This window comes from Phocoena sinus, chromosome 6 (genome assembly GCF_008692025.1).
Source record: "Phocoena sinus isolate mPhoSin1 chromosome 6, mPhoSin1.pri, whole genome shotgun sequence".
Classification (NCBI taxonomy): Eukaryota; Metazoa; Chordata; class Mammalia; order Artiodactyla; family Phocoenidae; genus Phocoena; species Phocoena sinus.
In genome coordinates, this window is record NC_045768.1 from 55,344,798 (window position 1) to 55,371,032 (window position 26,235).

General features: G+C 43.0%; 1 protein-coding gene and 1 pseudogene across 7 annotated transcripts in view; one reads left to right on the forward strand and one right to left on the reverse strand.

Moving 5' to 3' along the window:
- The window catches only part of GLIS3 (GLIS family zinc finger 3), a 702,615-nt gene that overhangs the window by 513,756 nt on the left and 162,624 nt on the right, over positions 1–26,235 (reverse strand). For 4 of the 7 annotated variants that reach the window (XR_004350388.1, XM_032635007.1, XM_032635008.1 and 1 more), the window contains exon 1: positions 771–883. The exons of 2 other annotated variants lie outside the window; for them this stretch is intronic. The gene's annotated coding sequence lies outside the window, so the exon portion shown is untranslated. Of the gene's footprint in view, positions 1–770; positions 1,056–26,235 lie in introns of those variants that run through there. One more of the 7 variants, XM_032635010.1, reaches the window with a different exon arrangement.
- Positions 756–26,235, forward strand: part of LOC116755003 — a 188,896-nt pseudogene continuing 163,416 nt past the window's right edge.

A 26,235-nucleotide genomic window follows, 5' to 3' on the forward strand; every position in this document is an offset into this window, starting at 1 on the left:
GTCGGGCCCTATAAAAATGTAAATGCGAGGTGACAAACCTAGTGGGGAGTGTGCGCGCCTGAATCTGTGCATTTTGCGGCGTGGGTTTATAGTTAGAGTTACAAGACCTGGCGGCTGCGAGTCGCTGGACCCGTCCCCACGAGGAGTTAATGTACCCCCTACCGGAGGACCTCCGGAGCAATGGGGAGGGACATGGGCTTGGGTGAGGCACAACATGGAAAACAGCCTTCGTTAGAGCTCCACAAACACGTGGAACTGGCAAAGGCAACTAAAGCCCCGTGAGCGCGAGAGAGACCTCATGTCAACCCATCAATTCCCACTTCTCCAAAGTTTCCCTTCAGTGGGGACTCGTGGGTGGCGTGCACAACCATGCCCTTGCGTTCCGTAACCTGCCCTGATTTTGTAGCCTTCTGGACCCTGTAGTTTAGAAGAAAAGCCAAAAACAAAAAAAGTCGTCCTCATTAGAAAAACTTTAAAACCTTGTTGATTTCCTCTCCGTCTTCTTCAGTCGACGCTTTTAGGCAACTGACAAGGAACACGGCTTGACTCCTAATTGAGAATTGTTATCTATCTCAGTAAACAGACCTTTTAGAGAATCTGGGTGTTGGAGTGCACGTATTCTTAAACCTGAGCGAACGCCACCCGCTCAGCGTGGAAACAGTTCTAATACCTAGTTTGTATCTCTGAGCGTTGCAACTCCCCCACATTCTCAAGCGCCCGGCTTCTCCCGTCTCTCGCCTGCGAGCAAAGTTCCTATGGCATCCACTTACCAGGTAACCGGGATTTCCACAACAAAGCCTGGCGTGCGGGTCCCTTCCCCCGGCCAGCCTGAGCGAGTGACAGCGGGCGGCCAGCGCTGGCGAGGAGAAACTTGGGGCTCCAGCCCTTCAGCGCGCTCCCCCGGCTCTGCCTCCTTCGGAAATGAAAACTCCCATCCAAGCAGGGGGACCGAGCGCGGAAACCCGGCCCAAGTGCCGTGTGTGCGCGCGCGTGTGCTAGGGCAGCGGCGGCAGGGGGAGGAGGGGGCAGAAGTGGGGTGGCTGTACCCTCGGCATCAGCTCATTTTGCCGCCCCCCCCCCCGCGCGCGCATACACACACACACACACGGAGCAAATAATATCTTTAAAAAGTTGAGTTTCGACTTTGTGCCTCGCGCGTCCTGTTCATCCTCGCCCTGGGCCTGAGGGTGCGTCTGGGGGCCGGCGTGGGATGCTGGCTAACTGCTTTCGGCGGGTTCCGTCGGGAGGACGCTGGTGCTAGCCTAGACGGCTGCGGGCAGCGAACGGGACTGCGGGGAGGGGCAGTGGTGGCGGCCCCAGCGCTAGTGCCCGTGCGCGCCACGCTCTGGGCTGCCCTGGCGGCGCAGTGTGGACGCGGCTGCAGGGAGAGGGGAAGGGGGAAGAGGGAGGGAGGGAGAGAGGGAGGGAGGGAGGGAGGGAGGGAGGCGGCCTGGGAGGAGAGTGGATGTGTGTGCGGCCGCCGAGGGCCGGCCTGTAGGCAGCTGCTTCCTGAGTGTGAGCGCGGGAGGGGGAAGGGGGGACGGGCTCGCTGGTCACCAGGCTGGCCAATTCGAAGGCCGAGCTTGTGTCTCCCTCTCGACGCGATCAAGCACATAGTCCTTCCCTTGCGCCAGGGAGTCAAAGAACTCCAGAACCGGCTAACAGCCGGGGGACACTTCACCTTCTTCTTGGGCCTTATTTATTGAACGGGTTTTTTTTTTTTTTTTTAACATGCAAAACCGTCAGCATTTCGACAAGAGTTAATGTCAAAGCATAAACAAGTTAAAAAAAAAAACACGCAGTAGTAAAATGGAGAGAAAAATTAAAAAGTGGAAAATGGCAAAAGGGTCTTTCTAATATACAGGATTGAATGCACATAACTTGGAAAATGGATAGGTGAAGATGCCTTTGGCAACTTTTTAAAGTAAAGAATAAGCAGAAAAGAGATGAAGGTGATGGAAGTGTAACAAGATGTAAAATTCTAAAGACGGGCTGCTAGGAATGGAGGCACATTCCCTGCATATGTTGCACCTATATAGTGGACCATTCTTAAGAATCCAACATCCTCAACTTCATACCCCATCTAAGCTGTGACCCCAGCCCTTCTGCTTGGTTTGGTCAGAGACCTCAAGAGGCTGTCCCCAGAAAGCCAACTGTTAATGGTTCCCTACCTGTACTGCCACAGATGCGTGGACTTCCACCTTGGGAGTCAATGTAAGTAAAGCACACAGTATTCTCCAGTTAGACCTTTCTACAGTGAGAATATTATTCACCCTCATGAATGAAATGAATGAGGATATCTCAAGACACTTAGATTCTCACCAGTCCTTGTATTCTATTCCAGGGCTCTCACTGAACTATAAATTACCATTCAGGTAGCAGATGCTGTGATCAAGATAAAAGCCCTCAAGTACACAAATGACTCACCAAAGATTGTTGAAAATTTTCATTTATCTTACTTCAGAAATAATATTACTAGAGTTGGTCTGTATCCAAGGTATGCCATCACCAAAAAAGTCCAGTTTTCACAATACTTCCTCTGTCTCATTATGATCCGCTTTTCAAGATTCCCTTCAGGGAAGGCATTTTTTTCCTTTTCCAAAGACACAAACTCATCAGAATATTAATAACCAGAATATCTATCAGCAGAAGTGGAGGGAGGGAAATAAAGTAATAAGTCCTTAAGATATGTAATTCTGTCAGTTTTCCAGTTTCTCCCTCTGTTCTTCCTCTCTTTTTAAACACAAGTATCCAAGCCCAAGATGGCAATAGAAGGGGGTTCAACCACACACAAGAAAAGAAAATACTCATAAAATGAAGCATGCAGCAGTATCACAAAAACAAAGAAACCAAGTGATGGAAGTTGCCATGACTATTCCACTGTGGCTAGTTATGGCAACAGGCCTGACATTCACATAAAAACTCTTCCTCATTAACTCCAGCCTTCCGGAGCAGAGCAAGATGGGAACACTGACCCTTCAATGCATCACGGGAAATTCTCTTCATCCAGATTCTTTTGTTGTACATACTGCTCCCCAGGAACAAGACAAGCCTCAATGGAGGTTGCAAAAAACCTTTCCAACGTACCTTAAATATCATTTCAAATACAATGGTTTCGATGCATGAAATTATATCCTAGGGGCTTACAGAAGCTTCCAAAACTTCCCACTTGATGGGAATAGCTGGAAGAGAAATATATAGTGTTACACCCTACTTTAATCAATGGCTCATGGAAATAAAACACTGGGAAAGTTATGAGTCATCAACCTAGATTCCCAAAATTCTCTTCACTTATAAGAGCCCAAGGTGGGAATGCCATTTTTTTATTTAGGTGGGATTTTCACAAGCTTCTAACATTCCTAAGACATTTACCTACCACTTAACAGGTACAATGCTTTGGTTTACATTTTTCTTTTTTTTTTTTTTTGCTAGGAAGGTAGATCTGCAATGTCCTTATATTCCATGGGATATAGTTAAAATGCAGTGTTCTCAATACAACCATGGAATGACTCAGAATGAGCTCTGTACCTTCTGGACTGAACTGGTCAGCATGAGTTGGGGAGGGGAGAATAATGAGATGGTGGAAAAGGAAATAGTGCAGTTCAGAAATGACACTCTCCTTTCTCCATGAGCTTTCCATTGTGCTTAGGAATGCCATGGTAGCCTTTCAGCCAGACAGGTGGGAACTGCAACCCAGTTGTATCTTTCCTCTCTGGAGTCATTAGTTGCATGCATCTCCACGGCTGACTCATGGCAGCTGACTCAGAAGACAGGGCCCTGCTGCCAGCTCAAGTCCAGTTCTCATTCATTTGAGAAATATTCAGCGAGTACCTACTCTGTCCCAGGATTGGGGGCAAAGGAATCAACAGATGTAGGCATTGTACATGGGAGGATGTTACATAAAGCATTTTGCCCAGGGCCTGGGATATAGCAAACACTCAAGAAATGGTGGTGTTTTACATATATTATCTCATCAAAGCAATCATATGAGATGCCCACTGGCAGTCTCCTATTTAGGAGTAAGGAAGCTTGAAACTCAGTAAACAGTTAAGGAGAGTAGGAGACAGATCTAGGTTTGCCAGTCTAGAAGCCTCAAGTCCTTTCAACATTGCTATCCTACAAAATAACCATGCATGCTCTTTGAATGTGTGTAAAATACATTGCAAGGGTATAAAGTAAAAGGCATCTTCTAATTAATGTCAGACAAGCACAACTGAGTGTAGAGGACGAAGGAATAATTTCCTACTACAGAACATGGAGTAAGTAGCTTGGCTGTTTCAGCTGGGCTTCAAAGAGTGGGTAGAGAATTGATAAACAAAGGAGAACATTTCAAGAGGAGGAATCAGCATCAGAAAGGGCACAAAAAGCGTTAACTCTAGGGTATCTGCTCACACAAAGCTAGAATACAAAATAGGATAATTCACAATCTCAGAGCTATAGCAGTGGAACACAGTAGACCCTGGAGGGAACATCCTAACTGCAAACCTTCAGAAGAACTGTTACTTGTGTCAGTCTGAGTGATCTGACAGCATTTACAAACTTGCAAAGAACCTTGATCAGATTCCTACTGCTGTAAAGTGTCTATAGAGAGTTTTACCTCAAAAATGCAGATAAGTTGAGCTAACAGCATCAGTGATAGTATGCCTAACTATCAACACACAGACACATACACACCCAGGAGCTAGCAAGAGTCCAGTATGTAGAAATACAGTGGAAAAAGTCAGTGTTTGCCAACTTAAAGAGGGGAGCTAAATGTTTAAGATGAAAATTTTCCATTTCACCTTCCTAAGTTAGTAATACAAATAGTGGAATGTTATCAGTGTGTGATACTCTAATAAAACTTTTAAATTGATCTTTCTACTAATTTTGCCACAAGTGCAGTCAGCCCAGACTCTCCTGCTTACACATCAGTGATGCAATTTTTAAAAATTATTATTTATACCCATTACGTTCATAGCATCATGCCTCTTTTCCTTTCTAAGGCCAAAACCATAAGTCAGAGTCTAAAATGTATCACTCCACAAACAACTGACCAAAATGTGAAATATTTTACTCTATACAATGTCGAAATATTTTACTCTATACAATGTCTCTCCGCCTTGTATTACCAGTAAAATTTTTCCGCCTATTTTATACAAACCCAATTGAGATGCATCTAATATTCTACAAAGGTTTATAGGATATTTCTTGACATATTACTAAGTTTTATCTCCAACGAGTTTACCTAAATAAAAATAAGTTCATAGATATACACAATGTTCCACAGGCAGCCAGTTTCCTGTGGCAGTTTCCAGTTTCATTTGATATCCAAACTGGCCACTTATATAATTATAAAATTCATTACCTGATCATGATGCTATCTTATCCATAACTGCCTTCTGTAAATGCCTTATAATGGACAGAATTTACATTTCTTCATAAGCCCTTCATGGCCTAACAATAGTGCTGGGCACTTGTAAGTAATTAACGCTAACTGAATGTATGAATTAATGAGGAAGCCAAAGAATGGTTTCCCTACTTGCAGAGATGGTGAATAGCACTAACTATTGTCTTTGTGAATATGCACAATCATTTCAATACTCCAAAAGAGTCTAAACACCTGTCTTTCTCTTTGTGTGCCCCCATGCTCTTCATTGTAAACTGAAGATTAAAATATTATTTCCTATTTCTTGGGGAAGAAAATCCAGTCTCTGTGCAATGCTTAGAACCAGGAGGGTGAGCCTCTCCCTCCAATGACCAGATGATCCCTCCCTATCTGACATCCCACTACCTCCTTCACACCACTCCAAAACCGGTCATTTGCATCACACCGTGAATTCCTCCCCCCCAAAATATACATACTGGGACTTCCCTTGTGGCACAGTGGTTAAGAATCCACCTGCCAATGCAGGGGACACGGGTTTGAGCCCTGGTCTGGGAAGATCCCACATGCTGCAGAGCAACTAAGCCAGTGCACCACAACTACTGAGCCTGTTCTCTAGAGCCCGGGCGCCGCAACTACTGAGCCCATGAGCCACAACTACTGAAGCCCACGCGCCTAGAGCCCGTGCTGGCAACAAGAGAAGCCACCGCAATGAGAAGCCCGTGCACCGCAACGAAGAGCAGCCCCCGCTCACCACACCTAGAGAAAGCCTGTGCACAGCAACTAAGGCCCAATGCGGCCAAAAATAAATAGATAAAAATAAATGTATTAAAACAAAAAAAGAATGGCTTATCTCAAATTTGTAGGAAAAAATATACACATATGTACTAAATTATGGGGAGAAAAGATGGAATGAGGGTGCCGAGAGGAAGATGAGTTTTTTGAGAAGAAATGAAGAAGGCAGGACAGCATCAGGACATCATCGGGATAACTGAGAACAATGAATAAGTTTTGGGCATGATTAATCTCTAAAAAAAAGTGATTCCATGGATTTTCAGACTTCTCCCCAACTAACCTCAAGTTCCAAATACCCTTGCAAGGGAGTTTGAATACACTTGGAAATTTTCTACAAATTCTAAATCCCTATGATGCTAAACACTCAGGAGGTTTTCACATGTATAAATACTTCTATCCCCTTTTAATCCTGTAGAGAAGGGAGAAGTGTAATTTTATTGTCCATTGGATAAATATCCAATTACCCCCAAAGTAGACCTGCCCTGGGTAAGGTTTTGACCGCCTTCAGGCCGGGAACACTGTTCCAAGTTCATTATCTGCATTACCTCACTTAATTCTCACAACATCCCAATGAGGTAAGATCTAGCACAACTACTATTTTATAAATGAGGAAACAAGCAGAGAGAGGGGTGAGGTCTTCTCAGTGTCACCTAACTTCTGGGGGAATGGCCACGCTTCAGAGAAAAACATTCTCCCACATTAACCATTACTCTCTTACCCTTTCAGAGCAGGGAGCCCTGTTTCCACCATACATTTATTTGTTCATTCACTCAGGAAGGGAGGTGTGTTAGGAGGAGGATGGACTTGGGAATCAGAAAACCTAGAAATTCTAACTCCACCACTTACTGGGAGACCTTCAGCTGGTTCCTGAGCCACTGGGGAGGACCTCAGTTCAGCTACGTGAGTTATTGCAAAGATTGAATGGGAACTGCAACACTGACCAGCACACATGTGCAACCAGAGGCTTTCTCTATTGAAAAGGGACACAGTCTAACACCTTCAGGGGAAATGAACCCCAGCCCCAGCTCCAGGAATGGGCTTGATGACTCTGAGAGAAATCTCCCTCCCCTGGTCAAAGTGAATTGCTCATAAGTCCATACATAAGCCAACCAATGCATGACATTCATCTGGCCATACGGATAGGTTCATTGATGAGCATGTGACCCAATCTGGGCCAATAAGATGTGAAGAGGAAAGCCCTGATCATAGGGATTGACTCAGTGATAGGCATGTGACCCAATTTAGGCTATTGAGATGTTCTCATGAGAAGTTTCTTTGGTAGCTTCTAAGGAAAGTGGCTTTAGGAAGCCACTGGAAAGGTGACCCTTCCTCTTCTATGTGTTGTGAAGAGACAGAAGTGAAGCTGTCTTCCTCTCAGCCTACAGAGAGAGCTGACACTCTGTGGAGTGTCTCTGTGGAGAAGGTTGCAAAAAGCAGGGGCCAGAGCCCTGATGGAGCCACACCTGATTTCCATCTGACCGCTGGACTTTTTCATTTGTGGGAGCCAGTAAGATCCCTTTTATTTTTTAATCAAATAGCTGACAACAAGTCACAGAAGTACCAACAGTGTTCTATAAGGCACCATGGAGGGTACAAAGATAAGCGAGACAAACTTAAAAGTGCTCACTACCTAATAATTACTTAAATAGTTTTTGTGACATCATTTTAGCCTGATTATTTTTAAAACGTTATAACTCATCCTCTTTTCAAGATCCTCCTACCATTTTGTCAGTATAATATTAAGCAAGAAACATTCCACTTCCCCCGTAATTGCCCAGTGCCCCCTTTCAGAACAGCTGGTAAACTTTTGGGGGTCAGATAAAGTAGTGTATCCATTTGGTTGTCAGACAACTGACCTGAAAAGCCAGGTCATTTCTACATGTTCTCAGTCACTGGTTAACAAATGTAGTCCCAGAACTCAGCACCTAATAGGAAATATATGTATTCCCAAATTCCTATCGAAATTTGACTTTATCTCAGTCCCAGATAAAATAAAGCCAAGATTTTCCTGGAATTACATTCAGAAATTAAAAAAGATTTGTATCCAGGCATCTCTGAGTCCCACTCACTTTTGCTGTTGTTGCTGCTGTTATTACTCCTGCCTTCGAAAGTTTCAGTTCAGCCTGGAACACCCCCTTCCCCAACCCCCATGTTCTTCTGTCTTCTGCTTCGTAACCAAATTAAAACTCAGTTATAGATACCATTTGGGGTTGCTGGCATAAGCAGCAGGGGCAGAGAGTCCTTAGATTCTAGATTGAATTAAGGGCCCAGCAGTTAGACAGTTTGAGCTTGATAATAACGATGTTATCTCAGCAGGTTGCATAGGTCAGAAATAATCTTCCTATCGTTGCTTTCTTTTTTTTCCAGGAAGAAGCAGACATTCAGGGGAAAGTAAGGGAATTCCCCGGCAGTCCAGTGGTTAGGACTCCGTGCTTTCACTGCCTAGGGCCCGGGGTTCAATCCCTGGTTGGGGAACTAAGATTCCCACAAGCCTCACGGCGAGGCCAAAAAAACAAAAAGGAGAAAGTGAGAGTGGCAAGTTATAAGCCATTAGATTAAGGCATAGTTTAAGTGTGACAATAATAACAGCTCACATTTATGAAGGGCTTATTATATGCCAGGGGCAGAGCAAAGTACTTGAGATTCTTGATCTCATTGAATCCTTACCAGTATCAGTCTAATAAATGGTAGAGGTAGGACTAGAACCCACTGCCTATGGCTCCATGGCACATGGTCTTAGCTGTAACACTGTACTGCCCCCAAAGAGTACTGCTTATTGTAAGATATTTTGCTGAGATATGTGGTAAACATAATTATATGTAAACTTTAAGAACAAAACATATTGGATAAATGGCACATGTGATGGCCTGTTGTATGATACTACGAAGTGATACTAAACTATAGTTCCTCAAAACCTACCCTGAACACTCTCCAAAGCCCCCAATCCTTTGTATCTGCTGTTGTCTACATGAAATGACCTTTACTGTCCATTTCCTCCTATTCTGTGAGGCTTTCTGTTGTAGAAAGACTAATATCCCATCCAAAATGTCCATATCCTAATCTCTGGAACCTGTGAATATGTTAGGCTACAGGGCAAAGGGAATTAATGTGCAAATGGAATTAAGGTTGCTAATAAAATAACCTTAATATAGGGAGATTATCCTGGATTATCCAGGTGGGTCCAATGTAATTATGAGTCCTTACAAGTAGAAAAGGGAGGCAGAAGAAGAGAGGTAGAGAAAGTAATGTGACGACCATGGAAGCAGGGCCAGAGAGGTACTATGCTGCTGGCTCTGAAGACAGGGGAAGGAACCATGAACCAAGGAATGTGGGCAGCCTCTAGAAGCTGGAAAAGGCAATAAAAAGGAGTCTTTCCTAGAGCAATCAGAAAGAAATGCAGCCCTGCCAGTGAGACTCAAGTCAGACTTCTATCTTATAGAACTGTAAGATATGAATTTGAGTTATTTAAGCCACTATATTGAGGGTAATTTGTTGTAACAGCAGTAGAAAACTAATACATCTTCCAAGCTCTCTTCTCTCCTCTCACCCCAGAGCCAGGCATACCACATGCTCTAGCTCCCCAAAGAATACAGTACAGTCCTTATCAGTATTTAACACTAATTATACTACTTGGGAGTTGGGTCTGTACTCCCAGGCTTTCCTTTAATTCCTTTCAGGTGCACTATGAATGGGCCTTGTGACTGACCCAAAAGCCTCAACCTCTGCTCACTTTTTGCTGGGACGAGGGGCAATGGCAAGTGAGATGACCAAAAGGTCATGAACTAGAAGGAAGGGACTAGGCAGCAGAAGGACGTAAGAAGGAAAGGGATAAAGGGTTGACGAGAGAGAGGGGGAGAGAATCAAAGGAAAGAAGGGTACGATGAAGTCAGAAAAGAGAAAAAAGGAAGGGTGGCTGGAGGAAGCTCCAAAAGCATAGTGGTAGGAGAGAAGAGGGAAAGAAAACAGAGGAGGGACCTTTTTCTCTGCCTCCCCATCTCCCACCTGACCACCCTCTCTCCTCCCAACTTCATGAGCTCCAGCCCACTTTGCAGGATCCAGTTTTAGTGCCTTCTCCCTGCAGTGGTTTCCATGCTGTCTGACCTTTAGAATATGTGGAGAAGCTCTTCATATAACTGACCAGACCTCACCTCTAGAGATTCTGATTTAATCAGCCTGGGTGTAATGAAAGCATGGAGACTTTTTTTTAAACTTCCCAGATCACTGTAATGGGCAGCCAGGGTAAGAACCACTGTCACAAAGCCCTCTCCAACCTCTTCAGCTCACCTAGAGTGGGTCCTGCTGTCAAACTCAGAGCCCTTGTCTATGTCTCGCACTTGGCACTAATCGCCTAAAGCTGGAGAGGCTGCATCAAGATGATTTAAGGACCCAGACCCTGGAGCCAAACAGATGGGATTTAGTTCTTGTTCCAAACTTAATAGCTGAGTGACCCTGTAGAAGTCACTTAACCTCTCTCTGCCTATCTCTCCATCTGCAGAATGGGAATGAATATAGTAATAATATCAGAGCATTGTTTTGAAGACTAAATGGGTTAAATATTTGTTTTGAAGACTAAATGAGTTAATACTTGAGAAGCACTTAGAAAAGTGTCTGCCACACTGAATGTACAATATAAGAATTCACTAGATAAAATCAGCTGTGTCATCTCCAAGTTGTTACTCTATCTTGCCATGCTGTTTAACATTTTGTGTATATGACTCCCGCCCCCAGTTAACAACTGGGCTCTCCTATAATTCCCACTACACCAGAGCCATTGTGTTCTGTATAATATACACTCAATAAAGTCTGTTAAGTGAACAAAACAAAATCAGAAAACAATTCAAAAAACATATAGGTCTTCCCTGGTGGCACAATGGTTAGGAACCCGTCTGCCAATGCAGGGGACATGGGTTCGAGCCCTGGTCTGGGAAGATCCCACATGCCACGGAGCAACTAAGCCCGTGCGCCACAACTACTTAGCCTGTGCTCTAGAGCCTGGGTGCCACAACTGCTGAAGCCTGTGTGTCACAACTGTTGCAGCCTAAGCGCCTAGAGTCCATGCTCCACAACGAGAAGCCACCACAGTGAGAAGCCCATGCACCGCAACTAGAGAAAGCCTGCATGCAGCAACGAAGACCCAATGCAGCCAAAAATTAATTAATTAATTATTTTTTAAAAAACACATAATCTGTTCATTAAAATCAATAACTGGTTATGAGTTAATTTTTTTAAGAACTGTCATTTAAATAATTCTCACTTACCACTGCAGCTCCTCCCTAACAAGCAAGGTCCACAGAAAGGAGGCAAAGGACACATGCATTTGAAGGGCAGTAGAAGTGAAAGGAAGTGCATGCATGGCAGAGGTAGGAGTCCCAAAGCGAATACTGAAACCAAGCAATTCTGATTCCCTCACTGGGAAGGATCAGAAGTAGCCTAAGGGGCTTCCCTGGTGGCCCAGTGGTTGACAGTCCGCCTGCCGATGCAGGGAACATGGGTTCATGCCCTGGTCTGGGAAGATCCCACATGCCGCGGAGCGGCTAGGCCCGTGAGCCATGGCCGCTGAGCCTGTGCGTCCGGAGCCTGTGCTCCGCAACGGGAGAGGCCACAACAGTGAGAGGCCCACGTACCACAAAAAAAAAAAAAAAAAAAGTAGCCTGAGAAAGGAGAGAGGTAGAGGTGATGGAGGAATATCTAGGTAAGGGAAGTGAAAGGCCTTTTCCCCTTCATAACTGGTTGGCCCAGTCTAGATTTCTATTTGGATGGCTGATTTGCATACATGCTCATATACATTATAACTCTGAAAGCAGACATTCCATATGTGTTTTATTTACTCTCATTTCTTTTTTATCTTTACCAGTTGGCCTATTTTTTCTCTTTATATTACATCAGGAGACCCTCATTGCAACAAGCCACGCACTTGGGGATGGTGGAATAACTGCGAAAAAGACATTTGAGACAAGATGTAAAATTTTGTATTAGGGTACAATAACATTTACAAGGCACAAATTTGGCGGCTGAAAGATTTCTCTCAAAGGTATGAAAAAATGTCTGTGCTCTATTTTCAAAGAAACCAAATAAGACATGGTCCCTGAATCACTGTCTGAATGCAAACAGCATTTGGCTTTGATCTGAGTTGTTGAAAACTATGACCAATTTATCCCACGGATGCCAAACCATCAGAGAATGTTTTTAAGTCTGGATTTCCATATCGGGATTCAGCTACACACTTTTTCTCCTCATTTCACATTACATAGGGCCAACCCAAAATAGTACTTCCAACAGTGGATGTTGTTGGGATGATGATTTTAATTTCAAGTTACAGGCAAGGAGTAGGAAAAACCCTTTTCCTGTAGACACATTCCTGTGACCTGGTAAAAAATATAAAAACATAATTGAACAGTAAATGGGATTATTTTATGTAAACCGCTCCTCTACTGTATTAATAATGACTTCATAGGCAGGCTCAGCCAGTTTCTGATTGAATGGGTGAAGAAGAGAATCTCAGAAACTCATTTTTCTAGTGTATATGCCCCAACGGGTCCACCCTGGGTCATGCCTGCTGCCAGGCTTCCCCTTGCCCTCCACCTAGTCCAAGAAGAGTCATTGGTGATTTTCTGAGTTTCATTTGCAAACTTAAATCCCAAATATGCCCATATGGGGGTGAGGGAATGGATCCAACCCCAGAGAAAAGCACATCAGCCATCTTTCAAGCATGTGAAGCATACCGAGAACCTCCTACAATGAGTCAATAACCCAGGATTACCCTTCTCTGGTTTTCAGTGAAATTTTTTTTTGGAACATTATGAGGATTGGTCAGCACATAGTCTCCAAAACATTTTCCACTCTGGCAACATCCTTCTGAAATAAGCAAATGGGGGTGGTGATGTTGATGTTTTATACAACTTCTCTACATTTTAGGGTATCCAAATCACCTGAAGATAGGTCTTCATCTAAAATCAGCCTGGAGCCAGATATCTGGACTCATTCTGCATTCTGGAGGTATCTCTGGGTTTCTATACAGACAGGATATAGAGGATTCTAAGGGCAGCAAGTAGCTTCTAAGAATGGAGACTTTATTGAAGTACCAAATCTTAAAACTGGTAGTGTCTTTACAGGGGTTCTGAATTCCAAGAGGTCTGTGGAGAGAAGTGTTAACCTTTCGTAACCTCACGTCTTTTATTTTAGGTGTTAAAACATTTTTTGAGAAGAGGTCCCTAAGCTTCATGAGGCTCCCAAATGGATTTATAGCACAAAAGTCTCCTGCCCCACAACTCTCTGCTCCACCCCCTTTATTTCGGAGCTGCCTATGCCCACTGCTCCCTCCCTCCCACACCAGATTCATTCCAAATCTAACTACTAGATCTGCATCATCTGCCCCTCAAACGCCTACCATGACGTCCCCTCTCTGCCCTTCCCAACACCAAGCCTGTGGCCCTGACCATCCTGCATCCAGCTTTGTCAACTACTTCTGCTCTTTTGAGTCTCCGCTGCTTTCTATGATACTATGAAGTCCTGGTCTGTTTTTGTTTTTTCAAAGTCTGATAGGGGAGCAGGGGAGGTAGTTAGATGACAGGAATTTAGTTCTACGATGTTTTAATTTCTACAGTGAGGCTGTTTCAATTTAACAATCAGAAAAACAGGAAAGGTTTTTTAAAGTTCTTTATTCCTGTTCTTCCTCATAATTTTACCTTGTTACTTCTCATATTGCTCTTCATCCTCTGCCACCTGATGTGCTATTTCCACAATCCTCTTCACTTCTTTCGCATCTTAGTCCAGCATGGCACAGTGGACATTAAGGAGGGCTTGGAGCTAGGCAGGCCTGGGTTTGAATCCTGAGCTGTGAGTCCTCAACCAATCATTTCATCTGCTCCTCAGTTTACTCATCAACAGGAATAATTAATATTTCCTATGTGCTAACTCAGGCCAGGCACTTTGCATATATTAACTTGTTTAATCCTCACAACAACCCTATGAAGCAGGTGGTGTTATCCCCATTTTACACATGCATACACTGAGGCACAGAAAGACTAAAGTTCTTGCCCAGGATACACAACTAGTCAGTAGGTCCTCTACTTATTCTAGTCTTCTGGCTTCAGAGCCTGCCCTGCTAGCACTATGCTATGCTGCCTCTTTGGGGAAGGAAAATCCCTCCAAAATGAAAGCCATGCACCCGTAGAACAATATTCTTCTGCTGACTAGAGATACTGTGAGTGGGGGGAATGCCTGGCACATACCTGTCATTATCATATTCCTCCAAAGATCATTACTCTGAGCTTCAGCCATATAAATCCAATAGCTCTGATCTAGAGTACAGAGTCCACAGGAATCTTAGTTTGAAGAAGTCAGCAGTTGAACTGACCTCCTTTGCAAGCCACTGTCAACCTCTCACTTAGCCATTCTGCTCGCTGTACTACCTCCCCCCACCCTGTCTCACCCTCACCATCCTGCTTTCCTGATATTTCTGGCAACTGTTCCCATTGTTAAACCCCTGCCTCTCCACCCAACTTGAGTTCTTCAGTTCTCTGGCCTCCTCATTGGTCTCCCTGCCTCCAGTCTCTCCCCACATTAATTTTTTTTTTGAGATTGTTTTATTTATTTATAATTTTTTTACATCTTTATTGGAGTATAATTGCTTTACAATGGTATGTTAGTTTCTGCTTTATAACAAAGTGAATCAGTTATCCATATACATATGTTCCCATATCTCTTCCCTCTTGCGTCTCCCTCCCTCCCACCCTCCCTATCCCACCCCTCTAGGTGGTCACAAAGCACCGAGCTGATCTCCCTGTGCTATGCGGCTGCTTCCCACTAGCTATCTACTTTACCCCCATTAATTTGACTTACATGCTACTATAAGATTGTAATGGTCCTGAATGTGACTGCTTAACCTCTTTCTCTCTGGCATTTTGCACTCTGTGTGCATGGTCTTTTCCATCTCTACCTGATCTATAAGTTCTGACACAAGCTAGGAACTCAATATTTGCTAAAAATATGAATTTATAAATAGGAAAAACTAAAGCACGGAAAGGTTAACTGACGCACATCAGTTAGCTGAGAAACAGTATTACATAATAGTTAGTGTAGTAAGTCAGGCTGCCTGAGTTTAAGCCAACTTTTTACCATTTATTAGCTGGTGTGACCTGGGGCAAGTAACAACCTCTGTGTGACTCAATTTTCTCATTGGCCCTGTGTAGCTGACTGCTCACTGCTCACTGTACTTGAATTCTCTCCCGGCACTGTGTAGCTGACTGCTCTCCATTCCTTCAGTGTCACTACTCTTGGTTCAACAAACCCACTCCATGCAAAAAAGATGCATAGACATGTATATGTGTGTGCACATATGCATACACAAACACACACGCATGCACACACACACACACACACAAGCTTGAGGAAGCTACGACATCTTCAGTCAAAAGAAAAAAGAAAAGAAATTAGGGGGGTCTCTGTCAACCATGGCACAGGGTAACCCCTTATAACAAAAAAAGAGTGAGCCATGGTGTCTTTCATAGCTTCCCTAACTCCAAGATAATTCCACTAGCAATTTCTGAAATGCCACCATTAGAGGTTCAGAACGTCACATGGGTAAGAGTACTGATTCTGGAGCCAGGCAGAACTGGGTTCAGATCTTAGCCCTCTCACTCATGAACTTTGGGACATTAGGCAAGTTCCTTAATCCCTATCCCTAAGCGTATGCTATTCCTATTTCACTGAACTGTAGGGAGCACCCATGAACTGATCTGTGGAAAGCATTTAGCACAGTGCCTGGTACCAGTAACCATTGCCTGTCAGTACTACTCCTTTGGGCTAAGCAGCACTCCCTTCCTCTCATTCTAGTTTAGGAAAACCCTCTTGATAGCACATCTCAATGGAGGGTTTAGTTTAATGTGACTTTGTTTATCAGGATCCAGAGGGCTGGAATTCCCCGGGGATTAAGTGCTGCAGAGGGTGACAGTGGGATTCCCCCAAAAGCCAATTTGCCAAGATGCAGCTTGTGAAGTCCTTCTCCAGCTGCCATAGAAACATCTCCTTCTCCTCTCTCATTCCCCTGTGTATTGACTCAATGAAAGCGTCTTTTCTTTAAGATACCACTCCCCCCCCCCAAAAAAAAAAAAAGATACCACTCCCACCAAAGAAGCAAGAGTCTAATTTTGGATCTCAGTTGATTTAGGAAGTAGCCTTTCTCACACCTGCAATCATGTGTCCCGGACGCATTTTCCTGGTGGAGGAAACAAATCCCATCCATCCATCTTGTCAACCTCTAATGCACTTTTCAAATTGACCCAACAGGGTCTTGAGAAGACAAACAATTATGACTATCTCCTAGTCAAGGAGCTTGACACTGAATGGTATATCAGGAGGCACTGGTTCTCTTTCTGTCAGTGTCTTCCATCAACCTACACTAAATAAAAGAATAAAACTTTTCTATATATATATTCCCCATTTAATAATATGGTAGCAAATATAATTTTATTTTTAAATGAAATGGACCTCTAATTATTTAAACCATTAATGGATTCAAACTGTTCTAAAACAGAGTTAAGTCCTAAACATCACCTTCTGTTCTGTCCACCCCTTAATAACGCAACTGTCTTTGAAATCCATGTGATGGAACCATAACTTTACGTAACAGCATTCAACCAAATATTTGTTCTATCATTTCTTTTTTTTTTTTGCGGTACGTGGGCTTCTCACTGTTGTGGCCTCTCCCGTTGCGGAGCACAGGCTCCAGACGCTCAGGCTCAGCGGCCATGGCTCACGGGCCCAGCCGCTCCGCGGCATGTGGGATCGTCCCGGACCGGGGCATGAACCCGTGTCCCCTGCATCGGCAGGTGTACTCTCAACCACTGTGCCACCAGGGAAGCCCTTTTTCTGTCATTTTCTACACAGAGGCTGTTGATATTTTTCCTCAAAGGAAAACTCTTTTCCTGAAAGATATTCTCATAGAAGACATACCCTTGGAACACCTCACTTTGTGTAGCTATGTCCTCATGAACTTCCCCGTGAAACACAATGGGTGTTGGCAGAGAACCTCCCTGGGCCTCTGGGGCCAGCCTCTTTGAGGCAAGAGCTCTGAGCCAAACCAAATGAAACGTTTCTGGCAGGAAACAGTGTGACTATGGCTGGTCAGTAGGTGGCACCCTTTCCCCAGCATTGGCCCTGACCCTAGCTCAGAGGTACCTGGACATGTTCTGCCAGGTCGGGGTTTCCAGAATGTAGGACTTTCAGATCTGAAGTCTCATGTTACCTCGTAGGATGCTATGGTTCCAAAACATGATGCTACCTTAACATCTGGAAGGGAACCAAAATAGGCATTACCCATTGTATTTTTAAAAGAAAATACATTCTAGTCTGGAATGAGATCACAATGGAATTTTTTTTTTTTTAAATTAAAGTCATTCCCGCTTACAAAACCTACACCACACCTCCACCCCCTCTCCCAATTCCACTGTCATTCCATCCTCACCAAAAGAGATGCCCCCACCTTTTTCTGAGTTTGGAAGAGAGGGTAAGAATCCTGCAAACTAAATTCGAAGGAATAATCATTAAATTCACCTAACTACCCTTGCAAATCCACTGACGGCTCACGTGACAGTCAGTGTAACCCCATCACAGATTCTCCCAGAAGGTCCCACAACTTGTCTTTTTTGCTTTTAAAATCCATCTTCATTTTCTGTGATTCTTTAACTGGACTGACTTTATTGCAGGTCAACAGATATTTTGGCACTCTTACTACTTGGCCAGGAACAGAGTAGCACCTTCAAATCTAGATTAAAGATTAAGATGCATAAGCAGGGCACTCCATGATGGGGACCAAATAAAGGGTGCAGGCCAAGAGTGTCACTGTAAGTCCTAGAAGGGAGAGGTCACTGATGCCCAGTGTGTTCAGGGGTTCTTCACAGGGGAAATGAAACTGAAATAGTCTTGTGGCATGGCCAGATTTTGGACTGAGAAGAGGAAGGAAAATCCTTTTGTGGGAAGAAATAAGGGATGAGTAATTAAGAGGCCTAGAAGACAAGAGGATGGATACTTCTCATCAGTAAAGGTACAGTGAATACAACAGTAAAGGAAGGAGTGAGCAAAGGGAGGTCAAAGATGAGGAGTAATATGGCCTTGTTGGAGGGAACAATTCATGTTGAGAAACAGTAGGGAACAAAGTCTGCAAATCTGGGTTGGGATTACAGATGGCAGTTCTTAAATACTGACCCAAGGAATGTCTCTGGGCAAGTATCTGTCCGCAAAGCTACCCTACATTATAACAACAACAACATCAACGATTTGCAAACAGTTACCCTAGAACAGTTTAAGAACCAAGGCTTTAGAGTCAGAAAGTTCTTGGTTTGAGTCCCAGCTCTCTGGTTTACTATCTAAATGACTCCGTGGGTTTGTTTTTTTGCGGTACGCGGGCCTCTCATTGTTGTGGCCTCTCCCGTTGTGGAGCACAGGCTCCAGACGCGCAGGTCCAGCGGCCGTAGCTCACTGGCCCAGCCGTTCCGCGGCATGTGGGATCTTCCCGGACCGGGGCACGAACCCGTGTCCCCTGCATCGGCAGGCGGACTCTCAACCACTGCGCCACCAGGGAAGCCCCCCAGTGTGTTTTTTGAGATCTTCAAACCTCAGTTTTGTCATCTATAAAACAGGTTTGATAATAGTATCTACTTCATAAGGCTGTTATAAAATTTAAATGCGATGATAAACACAAAACCCAAGATAAACCTAAATAGGGAATGTAAGGCTGTGAATTGACAAATCCTTGATTTTTCCATCTCAGTATTTCCCAAATTTGTCTGAGGATAAGAATCACCTGGGAAGCTTGTTAATATACAGATTACCCACCTGTTCCCTTGGAATATTTTTCCCCCCTTGGATTTTTAATTCAATAGATCCAGGATGGAGCCGAGATTTGGAGTTTTTTAAAGTATGCTAGGTGATTCTTATCATCAAAGAAGTATGGGAAACACTGGCAGTGTTCCTCAAAATAGTGGTTCTCAAACTTTATCCTACACCAGAATTCCTAGGGGCCCGTGAAAATACAGATTGTGGGTCCTCACTTACAGAGTTTCTGATTCAGTAGGTTGGGGTAGGGCCTGAGAATGTGCTTTTCTAACAAGTTCCTAGGTGACATGGCTACTGCTTGGGGGGAAGGAGGTAAAACCACTCTGAAAACCACTGTTCAAAGCAAGCAAATGTAACAGGGAAGAGCCAATTTTGACTCCATGTTGGATCTGTTTCTTTGAATTTTAACCTTTTCTTTTCTTGCTTTTGTTATTATAATCATACATAATGGCCTGCCTCAGGGAACTCTGCTCCTCTGCCGAATATTAAACTAAAGAGCCTTTGTTCAGCTCACAGGGAGACAATCTGACCCTGCCCACCTGTGAATGGTTGCAGAAAAGAAGAAATTAAAACATCCCCTTCTGAGGCTGGCTGGCCATTCCAGGAGATATTTGTAAGACTTACGTCCTTTTTACTTTAATTCCTCGCTGCTTCTTCCTCTCTATTCTGCCTTTTTACTTTACTTCCTCACCGCCTCTTCCTCTCTGATTCTATAAAAGAAACTGGCATCCAGACCCCCATAAGATAGATGGTTTTTTGGAGACACTAGTCTGCCATCTTCTCAGTCTGCTGGCTTTCCAAATGAAGTCATATTCCTTGCCTCAACACCTCGTCTCCCGATTTACTGTCCAGTTGTTCATCGAGCAGAGTGAGCTTGGACTCGGTAACGCAAAGTCCAAGGACCTGATGGATCAGAATCACCCAGGGTGCTGGTTAACCTTGGCCCTTTCAAAAGGCCCCCAACCAGCCTAACATTCCGCATTTATAATAACTAATCAAATATTTATGATTCACACTGAGGTTTAAGAGCCCTGTTCTATATATGGCTTTATAATGTTATAATGCATGTGTGTACACATACACTTAATTTTAGGTCGTGACATGATTTCAGAAACACTGAAATGTGAAAATCATGTAAACCTTAGAATAAAGAGAATATGGCTAGCTAATGAAAAAATAAAAGAATATGTTTGGTGCCTTTCAACTGCTAAGTCAAGCTCAAAATATATTCCTGCATACTCTAAGCATCAGTCTTTAAATCAGAAATCAGGCTCAGATCAAGCTACCTTGTGTCTATATGTGACCCAAGCCACTCTCACCAAAACTTAGCAGAGCCTTCTCTCACCAGTGCAGTGGCTGCTCATTGGAATTATCTGGACAGCTTTAAAACGTATTGATGCCTACCTTAAAGATTCTGATTTGATTGGCAAGAGATGCGGCCCTCACCCACATCTCCCCAAGCAATTCTACATACAGCCATATTTAAGAACCACTGCTTTTTTTTTTTTATTGTTGTCTGCAGTGGGTCTTCGCTGCTGCGTGAGGGCTTTCTGTAGTTGTGGTGAGCCAGGGATACTCTTTGTTGTGGCGCACGGGCTTGGTTGCTCCGCGGCATGTGGGATCTTCCCGGATCAGGGATCGAACCTGTGTCCCCTGCATCGGTAGGTGGATCCTTAACCACTGCACCACCAGGTAAGTCCCTAGAACCACTGCTTTAAAGGCATTTGTAATTTGGTGTATGTTTAGGAAGCAGACATATTTTCAAAATATCACTCTAAGAAAGACACAAAATTCCTACAAAATAGCAATGGCAAAAAGTGCCAATGTGAGCATAAAAATTTTTAGATCATCTAGGGAATCTGGCGTTCCATTGATTAGGACTCTGCCCTCTCACTGTCGAGGGCCCGGGTTCAATCCCTGGTTGGGGAGCTAAGATCCCACAAGCCATACAGCACGGCCAAAAAAATAAAGTTTGAATGTTTAAAAAAAATTGTTTTAGATCATCTATTGCTGAGGATTATTCATGCTTTTGTAACAGGGAAGAGCCAATCCTGACTCCATGTTGGATCTGTTTCCTTTACTTTAACCTTTGCTTTTTGTCCCTTTTGTTATTATAATCACTATCTACAGCTGTAAGCATACATAATGGCCTGCCACAGGGAACCCTGCCCCTCTGCCTGACTGTTAAACTAAAGGGCCTTTGTTCAGCTCACAGAGAGACATTCTGACTCTGCCCACCTGTGAATGGCTGCAGAAAATAAGAAATTAACACCTCCCCTCCTATTTTACAAGATAAATGGCCTTTTTATTTCCTAACCTCCTCCCCCTCTCTGTTCTATAAAAGAAACTGGCATCCAGACTCCGATAAGATGTTTTTTGGGGGACCCTAGTCCTCCATCTTCTTCGTCTGCTGGCTTTCCGAATAAAGTCGCTATTCCTTGCCTCGACACCTCGTCTCTCGATTTATTCATCTGTCTTGTGGCAAGCAGAGTGAGCTTGAACTCGGTAACACTTTTATATAATACCTGTTTTCATCTGCCATAGATTCTAAATGCATCTTTTTAAAAATCAGCAGGTATTATTTGAGTCCTACCATGTGAAACATTCACGAAGCTCTGGGTTTACGTATGTATTCTTCATTTTGTATGGGACCTAAAGAATTCAAACCATTAAGAGTAAATGAAGTAGTACATGTAAAGAAGTACTTTGCAAACTGTAAACTGCCAAGCAGATGGAAGTTATTATCAACAACCCTCATTTTAGCCTCACTCAAAAGAAGGGAATTGTTCTCTCTCCATATGATTTATGATAAATCATATTAATATAGTACTTCTACATGGTGAAATCTTTGCAAAGATATGCTTAGAGAAATCTGAACATGCCTAAAATATGAAAAAATTAACTAGGAAAAACTATGGGAACTGAGGAATGTCAAAATAAATTATCTCAGCAGCTGGGAAAGGAGGAAATCTCCCTTGCTTTAAAACACATTATTTATTTATTTATACACATCTTTATTGGAGCATAATTGTTTTACAATGGTGTGTTAGTTTCTGCTGTGTAACAAAGTGAATCAGCTATATGTATACATATATCCCCATATCCCCTCCCTCTTGTGTCTCCCTCCCACCCTCCCTATCCCACCCCCTCTAGGTTGACACAAAGAACAGAGCTGATCTCCCTGTGCTATGCGGCTGCTTCCCACTAGCTAGCTATTTTACATTTGGTATAAAACACATTCTTTAAATGAGCAAATACATTGATGTTGTTAGGGGCCAGGCAGTCATTATGAGAGAAGAGAAATACACCTATGGACTGAGGGGAAAGCAAGGAAGAGCCCTCTAGTGTTTGACTGGAATTAGGAGTATCGGAATGAACCCATGGATTTTTAAAAAAATGCATGCCTACAAGTTCTGTCCACTGAAAGCACCTAGAATCAATGACATTTCAATAGTGATTAGCACAAGTAGTCTCCGATTTTTGTTTCTAAACACATTCCCCAATAAAAGGAAGCAGGGCTCCTTGGGTAAATGGCAGATTCCAGGGCTAGGACAGGGAAAGCACAAAGAGAGCCATAGCATCTTGTGGCAGAAAGTAAATCCTCAAAAACTGATGGGAAGATGTCAAAGAACACAGGAGCCAGCTTGAAGGTGCTGGAAATTTAGCATAAAACTGTGGGCAATTTTAGCATAAAAACAACAATAGGTTAGAAAACTTTGGATACAAAAGAATCTAGATGTCTATACAGATACAAAAAAGACAAAGTAAACAAACAAATAAATGGGCAACACAAAGCGCCTCTTTACAGTAGAATGCTAATACACGTAGAAGAAATGTTAGGGGTTTTTTAAATCACAAATTTGCAACCTCCATAGTAGGAACAGATTCAGATGGGAATTTTCAATGGATGCTAAAACTATTGGGTGAAAGTCTTGGTGAACAGGATATTTGCAGAGTCCCAAACTATCTCCCCACAGATTACTTGCTGATTACAAAGAAGATAAGTTCCTGTAAGTGGAGAAACCTGGCAGACACAAGCCACCCTAAATCATCAAAGTGACATCATGTGCCTCCTGATGTGATGCGCTGAGGACACAGCAATACTTACATAGTATTCCTGCCAAAAATGCATAACCTGAACCTAATCATGAGGAAACAATCAAGCAAACTCAAACTGAGGGTCATTCTATAAAACAGCTTGCCTGTACTCTTCAAAAAGGTCACTGTCATAAAAGACACGAGGAACTGTTCCAAGTTAAAGGAGACTAAGTATACATGACAACCAAATACAATGGATGATTTACCCTGGATTCTAGATCAGAAAAAAACTGCCAAATTGAATATTGACTGTATATTAGATAACAGTATTGTATCAATCCTGAATTTAATCATTGTGTTGTGGTGATGTAAGAGAATGTCATTGTACAGGGAATACGTGCTAAAGTATTAGAGGTCATGATGTCTGCAACTAACTCTGGCATGGTCCAGATGTGAGGGGGCAGGGGCTGAGACGGTGGAGGAGAGAACACAAACGTGAAGAAATGCTTACAAATGGTGGATCTGGGTGAAGGAATCATTATTCTGTTCTTGCAACTCTTCTGAGGACTTAATATTTTTCAAAATGAAAAATTTAAATATTAAAAAATGTTCTAAAATTGAGTATATAGAGAATGAACTTACGGTTATTGGGGGGAAGGGGGGGAGGGATAGATTGGGAGTTTGGGATTGACATGCACACACTGCTGTATTTAAAATAGATAACCAGGGCTTCCCTGGTGGCGCAGTGGTTGAGAATCTGCCTGCTAATGCAGGGGACACAGGTTCGAGCCCTGGTCTGGGAAGATCCCACATGCCACGGAGCAACTAGGCCTGTGAGCCACAACTACTGAGCCTGCGCGTCTGGAGCCTGTGCTCCGCAACAAGAGAGGCCGCAATAGTGAGAGGCCCGCGCGTCGCAATGAAGAGTGTCCCCCGCTTGCCACAACTAGAGAAAACCCTCGCACAGATACGAAGACCCAACACAGCCAAAAATAAATAAATAAATGAGGGGTTAAAAAATAATAATAAAATAGATAACCAACAAGGATCTACTGTACAGCACAGGGAACTCTGCTCAATATTCTGTAATAACCTAAATGAGAAAAGAAAATAGAAAAAAAAATTTTTTTAAATAGTAACATGGAAAATTTAAAAATAAAATTGAGTATATAGTACATTTCCGTAAAATTCAAATGCAAGTAGCTCTTAATAGTGCTGTTATCAGAAAATGTGTATCCCAATAACTGTACTGAACTGTACTTGATCAATAATATGATGAATAAATTAATATTAATAAATGATTTAAAACCAAAATTCTAATCTAGCTACTTATGGGTCACAGATTAATTTCGTTTGGCCCACCCACAGGATTAGCCCTTATAGTAGGTCTTTTTGTGTGTCAGATTAGCTGCTAACTAATAAACATTAAAACCATGATTTTTTTTTGCTCCACTTGAAAACTCAAGAGTCAAAACGACACTTGGGCTGAGTCGCAGCCACCACCACTCCCTCTTTGATGGGTCATGTTTTCCACAGGTCACTGAAGTCCTCACCATTCTGAATCTCTCCCTGACTCAGCCTGCTTTAGTCACACCAGTTACCCACCTGACCCCCAAAAGAACTGGAGTTTGTGAGCTCTCATTTAGGCAATAGAGAGGAAAGTGAATCACTATCTCTGGAAAGGGGTTACAAAAGAGGTAGAACCTGAAAAAGCATCTCAAACTCAGCATGCCCCAAACTGAATCACTGATTTCTCCTTCCTGCACCATCCCCACTTTATTGACAAGCCAAAAGCCTAGGAATTATCCTTGATGTCTGCCTTCCTCTCCATCAACACATAGGTCACATCTATCCCTAAATTCTAAAGATTCTACTTCCTAAATATTCTCAAATCTGTCCATTTAGCCCTATTTCCAACACTAAAACCACCATCCCATCTAGGACTACCACAACCAACATCACCATCACCACCACCAGTACCAACATCACCATCACCATCACCACCAGCACAGCAACATCCACCCTATCCTAAGCTCCCACTATCTTATTTCTAGACAAAGCTTTCTAAGTGATTCATCCACATTCCTTCTGGCCTCTCTTCAATCTGGTCACTACACTGAAGGCAAAGTGACTTTTTTCAAAATGCAAATTTTGAAGCCTGTCTCCTGCTTAAAAACTTTTCAATGTCTCCTACAGCTCTTGGGATAATGGGAAAACTGCCTGAAACGGCCTGCAATACATGGTCCAGAGCTCAGCCATCTTCGCAGCCTCATTTCCTGTCTTTTCCCCTCTGCTTCTCTATTCCAGCCATCCTGATATTCTTTAAGTCCCCAATACTCAGCATAATCTCTTAAAAAAAAAAAAATCTCAGGTGCCCAAAATTGGATTAATCATAATCCTTAGTTTATCATGCCACTAAAATTGGCTGGTACGTGGCTCTGTTTATTTAAATAATATGATGAACTTTTCAGAGCTCCCCATCCACCCCAGTATCTAGAACATCATGTTTTACAAAAATTTACATGTCCTTATGAACCTCTCCATCCCTTCCCCTGCCACTCCTACTCCGAATTTTCACTTTCTAAATTTTGTGTTTATTTTTCATTGCCTTTTTTAAAAATCACATATATATCTATGCAATGTGTTGTTTAATTTTTCTTGTTTTTAAACTTTATTAAAAGGTATCATGAAGTATATAATCTTTAGAACTTGCTTTTTTTCCATCCAACATTATGTCACCAATATTCATCCAAAGTCATGAGTTGCAGGTAGCTGTGAGTAGCAGAGATTCATTCATCTTTATTGCTGTGTAATATTCCATTATGTGAATGACCCCATGCCTGCAAAGCAATTTTTCTTCTTGGCCCAGTTAACTCTTACTTATCGCTCAGATCTCAGCTCAGGTGTTACCTCGTTAGATGTTTTCTGACATTCAGAACCAGGTAAGACCCCCTTATTTATTACAGACTTTCAAAACACGTTGAATATCTCCATTGTAGCCATTACCACAGTAGCAATTTCACATCATGTGATTGTTTGATTGTGATCTGTTCCCCCATCCACTTGGCTATGAGCTTCCCAAGAGCAGGCACCATGCTTATGTTTGATTGCTATTAAATCCCTAGCTCCTAGCACATCATAAAGACTCAACAAAAGCTGTTACTTAGGGCTTCCCTGGTGGCGCAGTGGTTGAGAGTCTGCCTGCC